Source organism: Chiloscyllium plagiosum, unplaced genomic scaffold (genome assembly GCF_004010195.1).
Source record: "Chiloscyllium plagiosum isolate BGI_BamShark_2017 unplaced genomic scaffold, ASM401019v2 scaf_4554, whole genome shotgun sequence".
Lineage (NCBI taxonomy): Eukaryota > Metazoa > Chordata > Chondrichthyes > Orectolobiformes > Hemiscylliidae > Chiloscyllium > Chiloscyllium plagiosum.
Window position 1 is genome coordinate 17,372 of NW_025214444.1, and position 5,266 is coordinate 22,637.

Below are 5,266 nucleotides of genomic sequence, written 5' to 3' on the forward strand. Positions count from 1 at the left end.
CAGACTGGAGCCTGTGACCAGTGCAGTGCCACAAGGATTGGTGCTGGGCCCCTCTACTTTTTGTCATTTACATAAACGATTTGGATGCGAGCATAAGAGTTACAGTTAGTAAGTTTGCAGATGACACCAAAATTGGAGGCGTTGTGGGAGTCGCAGGTAGATAGGATAGTGAAGAAAGCATTTGGTATGCTTTCCTTTATTGGTCAGAGTATTGAGTACAGGAGTTGGGAGGTCATGTTGCGGCTGTACAGGACATTGGTTAGGCCACTGTTGGAATATTGCGTGCAATTCTGGTATCCTTCATATCGGAAAGATTTTGTGAAACTTGAAAGGGTTCAGAAAAGATTTACAAATCTGTTGCCAGATTTGGAAGATCTGACCTACAGGGAGAGGCTGAACAGGCTGGGGCTGTTTTCCCTGGAGGGTCGGAGTCTGAGGGGTGATCTTCTTGAGGTTTAACAAATTATGAGGGGCATGGATAGGATAAATAGACAAAGTCTTTTCCCTGGGGTTGGGGAGTCCAGAACTAGAGGGCACACGTTCAGCGTAAGAGGGGAAAGATATGCAAGTGACCTAAGGGGCAACTTTTTCACGCAGAGGATGTAACGTGTATGGAATGAGCTGCCAGAGGATGTGGTGGAGGTTGGTACAATTGCAACATTTAAGAGGCAGTAGGATGGGTATGTGAAAAGGAAGGGTTTGGTGGGATACGGGCCGGGTGCTGGTAGGTGAGACTAGATTGGGTTGGGATATCTGGTCGGCATGGACGGGTTGGACCGAAGGGTCTGTTTCCGTGCTGCACATCTCTGTGACTCTGTGACTCTATAACTCATCGAGTGGCCCTGCAAGGTGCTTTCCAAATTAAAGTTTCTCATTTCCTTCTTCTTATGTTTTTGCCTTTATCCTCCTGCAAAGCCCTCCTTAAATCGTTCTCTTTTCCCAAGTTATGATCCTTGTCCTGTGGGAATTGCTATCAAATATTTGTTCAACAATTGCTTCTGCAAAGCAATAGCCTTAAAGGTGCTGTGGAAATGCAATTTGTTACCATGTAACTAGGTGCCAGATATCAATTTATGCTATTTTTCCCCACAGTGTATCATGAAGAAGTGTGGAAAGTTCTTAAAGTTCAATCTTTTCAAGGAAAAAGTGACGGGACAAGGTGACATGGGAGAAAGGGGCCATTTAAATAACAGGGTTTCATGTTCACTGTATTGTCACATTCTTACCTCATCCTTGAAAAGTCACTTCATTGGCTATGAAGAACTTTGGGGAGTCCTCACATCAAGAATGGCATCATATGAATGCTGGCTTTTCATTTTGTACTGTAGAGAGTGTGTTAGCTTGGATTTTGCTCTCAAATCTCTGCTACTGGCTTACCTCCTGAGGAGCTGAATTTAGCAAAACATACCGTGCAAGCAATCTATGGGATCTGAAACTTTGAACTCACTGCTTGAAGTGATGCTCGAGGTAAAACAACATTGAGATATTCTCATGAAGTGTAACCTACACAACTGCCATTCAGGAGTTGGAAAACATGGACAAAGTAATTTTGTGTTTTGCACATACCCTGACCACATATGAAAGCAGAGCAGAATTATTAGATTACTTACAGTGTGGACATAGGCCCTTCGGTCCAACAAGTCCACACCAACCCGCAATCCATTACTACAGGCAATTTAGCATGGCCAATTTACCGAACCTGCACATTTTTGGATTGCGGGAAGAAACTGGAGGACAGTCAGTTGTCTGAGATGAGAATTGAACCTGGGTCTGTGCTATTGTTAAGCAGCAGAGCTAACCACTGTACCACCATGCCATCCACGACTATGCATGATATGTTTCTCAACCTGATTCTTCTGCCTTCGCCCCAAAACCCTTAAACACTTTACTGATCACAAACCTATCTGTCTCTGCTTTAAAGAGACTGAGAAGTGTGGTTTCCACAGCCTTCTGCAGCAATGAGTTCCACAGATTCACCACCCTCTGACAGAAGAAATTCCTCCTCATCTCAGTTCTAAATGGTTGTCCCTTCACTCTGAGGCAATGCAATCGATACATTTGCGTGTGAGACAGTGAATGTGATGGTGAATCTAGACTAACATGTGAAGGGATGGAGAAGAGCTGAATGAGGGTCTCACGTAAAGTTTCTCTTGGTTTTATTGCAGCCCTCCACAGTTTGAGGTTGACATCCTAAATTTTACCCACTCAACGGGTTTGGCTGTTGCCTCATGTTCGATTCCATGTCTGGGAGAGTGCCTGTGTAAAGTTTGCACGTTCTCCACATGTCTGCATGGGTTTCCTCTAGTTCTTTTCCATAGTACAAAGATGTGCAGGCTCGGTGGAGTAAACATGGGAAAGGCAGGGTGAGAGGGATGGGTCTGGATAGGATGCTTTTCGGAGGGTCACTGTGGACTTGAGTGGCCTGCTTCCATGCTGTAGTGTTTCTCCGAAGTCTAACCATTTGTCAATTGGAGAAAAGGTGCTGACATTAAAGATGAATTGAAAGGCTCAAATCACTTCTCCATTTCATTGTCTTTCTGAACTTTGGATGGATTTTAATCAGTTAAGTTGTGGTTAATTTCACCTTCTGTCAGTTTTAGTGTAACTGGCGCTGAACACCCGGCTCCTGCCTTCGCAATGGTGAACTGTTGTATCTCACACTCAGTCCCAGGAGGTGTGCAGATGTCAGTCCCAGAACCGTACAGAGCACTGGTCCAGGGACTGGGAGGGCCCGCTGTGGGAGGATGAAGGTTCAAAGATCCTGGGTGAAGGGGAGAGCGGGTCCCAGAGGCAGGGTCGGTAAATGGTAACCTATTTCTTTCCACATGGACCAAGAGAACCTAGATAAACCAGGACCTAAATGATCCCTTTATCCCTATTGCTGGATTGCATCCAGGGTTTGCTTAACTGAAGCTCCCAATGTAGAACAGTGACGGCACTGTTCGAAATATCCCGAAGGATGGTGACCAGTACTGTGTATGGACTGCCAAATACAGTCTCATGAATGCACTGCGTAAGTGAATTATAATTTGCATACATTTGTATTAAACCCTCATATAATAAATGAGATTTTTTTAGATATCCTACTTAACTGGTGTGTCTGCAGACTAATCTTTTGAAATTGTTGGACTGGGAGACCCTGCTCCACAATCATTTTTCGAACAGAATGGCCTTTATTGTCACGTGCACTCAAATGAGGACAGTGCGAAGTTTGTAATGTTGCCTTTCGGTGCCAAATTAGGAACAGGATAACCAGGTACAGATACTTTAATTGATGTGACAGAATTGAGGTAATAGGAAAATCGACAAGCACAGAATACAGGGTTTAAAAAATCCAAAATGCTAATATTGAGTCTTCACCCTCACTTTCCATGGAACCAACACTCACTTTAACTTTTCTGTTCTGCATATCTATAGAACTTCTCACTGTTAAAAAAAATTCTGGTTAGCTTTCTCCTACAGAGTAAATTCCCCATTCTCATTCATCTTTTTTTTTGCTTTTGTCTGATATATAGACCAATCTTCTGATACACCACTGGTTTTTCCACCATTTCCAGCTTTTTCTTTATGTTTAATACCATCTTTTACATTTTGAGTTGACCATGTGTTGTTGATCCATCCATTGGAATTCTTCTTACTCATTGAAATGTAACTGCTGTCAGATGTACACATTTGTAAAATGTTGCAGAAAAAGAATAAGGATTCTAACTTTTTTGGAAATTCTACCATGTAATTCAGGGAAATCTACATATTAATCAATATATTTGGATGCACATTTATGTATATTCTGATTACTGAAGCCAAAATGCTGCTTCGATTATTTCATTTGTACTTTGTGTGTGATGTAAGCTATTGATATAATTTCAGATAATTGCAACACAAGGCGATGGGAAGGCGATGGGAAGCACTTCCAACAACTTGGCTAGGCCGAGTAGTTCTCATTAAAATGAGTGTCCTTACAATTTCCGATAATGTATATGAATGTTCCTCTTAATTTTTCTGAGGCAAACGTTCCGGAGCCTAAATGGTTCGTTTAGTTCCTTAATCTGATCTGATCTGATGCCGCAGGTGGCCTCTCTTTAAGCTGGCTAAATTGCAATTGCCCCATGAGTTGGAGGGAGTGGACCTCCCAATATTAAAAGATATCAACTAAATTATTTTTCATAACTAAGCCCAGTTATTAGTGACTGGGCTTGTGAGAATCCAGCATCAATATGGATAGATATTGAGGCCTTCCATCCAAAATGTCTTCTCCTTAGCCTGTTGTTCTTCGATAAATTGAAGCCACTTCCAGAACATTGTAATAATCCAATAATTTTTAATACTGTCAAAGCATGGAGAGCAATGCAGCAGAGTTAGGATATAATATCCAAAATGTCTTTTCTTACCCTTATATCTGGTATGCTGGGTTTTTATGCCAGGGATAATGGACCCCGGGTTTAAGCTTGGGAAGCTAGTGGAATCTCCTGTCTGGGTGATTTATGTGAAGGTGAAATAATAGAACATAGAACATAGAACATAGAAGAATACAGCGCAGTACAGGCCCTTGGGCCCTCGATGTTGCGCCGATCCAAGCCCACCTAAACTACACTAACCCACTATCCTCCATATACCTATCCAATGCCCTCTTAAATGCCCATAAAGAGGGAGAGTCCACCACTGTTACTGGCAGGGCATTCCATGAACTAACGACTCGCTGAGTGAACAACCTACCCCTAACATCAGTCCTATATCTACTCCCCCTTAATTTAAAGCTATGCCCCCTTGTAATACCCGACTCAATACGCGGGAAAAGGTTCATACTGTCGACCCTATCTAACCCCCTAATCATCTTGTACACCTCAATCAAGTCACCCCTAAACCTTCTTTTCTCCAGTGAAAACAGCCCCAAGTGCCTCAGCCTTTCCTCATACGATCTTTCTACCATACCAGGCAACATCCTGGTAAACCTCCTCTGCACACGTTCCAATGCCTCCACATCCTTCCTATAGTATGGCGACCAAAACTGCACACAATATTCCAGATGCGGCCGTACCAGAGTCTTATACAACTGCATCATGACCTCAGGACTCCCGAACTCAATTCCTCTACCAATAAAAGCCAGTACGCCATATGCCTTCCTCACCGCACTATTTACCTGGGTGGCAACTTTCAGAGATCTGTGTACATGGACACCAAGATCCCTCTGCTCATCCACACTACCAAGTATCCGACCATTAGCCCAGTACCCCATCTTTTTGTTATTCTTCCCAAAGTGAAACACCTC